At 38.3% G+C, this 1,928-nt stretch overlaps 1 long non-coding RNA gene across 1 annotated transcript; it reads right to left on the reverse strand.

Annotated features, from left to right (window-relative positions):
* Positions 1–384: 384 nt before the first annotated feature.
* Positions 385–1,530, reverse strand: LOC125235935. The gene is made up of 2 exons (XR_007178143.1): positions 1,103–1,530; positions 385–678 (listed from the first exon to the last, which is right to left on the reverse strand). It is a non-coding gene; the product is annotated as an uncharacterized LOC125235935 (long non-coding RNA).
* Between the last annotated feature and the right edge of the window lie 398 nt (positions 1,531–1,928).

Here is a 1,928-nt window from a genome sequence, read left to right on the forward strand (position 1 = left end):
CCAGCTTTACACTCAGGCCCTGGTCCTTTGAAGTGATTAACTCGAGAACCGTTGGAAACGGCCGGTGTAGTTTAAGACTAACTTACACCAAGATATGTAATTGGCCTCATTTTATAGTCGAATCATAGTAATGACATAACTAAACTCAAGATTGCATGACCAGACTAGCCTAGTACAAGTAAGTCAGGTCATTATTTAACAAATCCACAGCCAGTAAGGCTTTAAAACTATTAAGGTGCGATGGTACGAAAAGTACATGTTTTACCGCCATGATCGATACTATATATTAGTCAAATTAATTATGTAAAATAGATGACATCTAGCGGCGGGCAGGTAATTACTGGTGTACAAAACACCATCTAATATTTGCTTGTAAATAACTTCACCCATCAATACATTTCATTTATTTTCAGGCAAGTATTATGCCATTTATGCCTTAAGTTAAGACTTACGTGAGCGGTGCATTCCAAACTAACCAACCGCTCAATATAATAATGATGATTGGCGTCGTTTAAATAGCAAATACATGGAACAAACTCACAGTTGGCTTCGTCACTGTAGGCTGTGAAGCTCCCCACATGCGCAAGAAGGCGTACAACTCGTGAGAGGTTAACATGACACACCCTATGCGTGATCATAGCCACCTTCCAACACAGCACAAGCTCTTGTTAAGAAGCTCTGTAACATACTTGGGAAATACTAAGTTCCTTAATGTAACGAGAACGTGATAATTTTTCCTTGGAACTAAGCCAGTAGGTGATAGAATCAGTACAACACAACTGTCGTTCAAGTAACATGATAAGGTTACGAGAAATTAATTTACAATTGGCATAGTAGGTGCTCTCAATTACAGATCCGGCTTACATAGCCGTTAAATAATTTAGTAATAAACAATGACAATCAAGACATTACAAAATATTGTCAATTTTTTTTTTTTTTTTTTCATGAATATATATTAAGCAGAATACATGGCTGTTCCTTGGCAGGACCTTTAACAACCGCTGATTTTTTTTTTTTTTTTCTATCAACATGATAAAATTAATAAATGGTAATAATCAATGTGTACTAGCCACCAATTTTACTATAAGACAACACACATTACCATATCAAAGCTTCATACGCAAGCCACGGTGATACGGCTTCTTTCGTGGCTGTCAGCGCAACGACCGCAGAAGTTGGCCCTTCATGACAAGGTTGTCGCGCAGCCTGTAGCATGCATTCGTTCAGCTAGGCATTCCGAACAGTTGCTCTCTCCGCTCTATTGGAAACCGTAATTTCACCAGCGACCTCTGGAAAGTATGCATGTAAGTGACCCTTTCAAGGTAACCTTGAGATCATTACTCTTTAAGGTAATAAAACATGCTTTTGACAAACAAGGTCTCAAGCTAACCTCTTAAGGATATACCTCTTAAGGACTATATAACACATGATGGCATCTCTGAAGACCTTCATCACAAATAACAGAAGCAGAACAATCCTCTTAAGGATAGACTATATAGCACATGATAGCGTCTGTAAGACCTACATCACAAATAACAGAAGCAGACCAATCCTCTTAAGGATAGTCTATATAACACATGATGGCGTCTGTAAGACCTACATCACAGATAACAGAACAGAACTAGCCTCGTAAGGGTAGTCTATATAACATATGATGGCGTCTGTGAAGACCTACATCACAATAACAGAAACAGAACAATCCTCTTAAGGAAAGTCTATGTAACACATGATGGCGTCTATGAAGACCTACATCACAAATAACAGAAACTGAACAATCCTCTTAAGGAAAGTCTATGTAACACATGATGGCGTCTATGAAGACCTACATCACAAATAACAGAAACAGAACAATCCTCTTAAGGATAGTCTATATAACACATGATGGCGTCTGTAAGACCTACATCACAGATAACAGAACAGAACTAGCC

Source organism: Leguminivora glycinivorella, chromosome 18 (assembly GCF_023078275.1).
Source record: "Leguminivora glycinivorella isolate SPB_JAAS2020 chromosome 18, LegGlyc_1.1, whole genome shotgun sequence".
NCBI classification, from domain to species: Eukaryota; Metazoa; Arthropoda; class Insecta; order Lepidoptera; family Tortricidae; genus Leguminivora; species Leguminivora glycinivorella.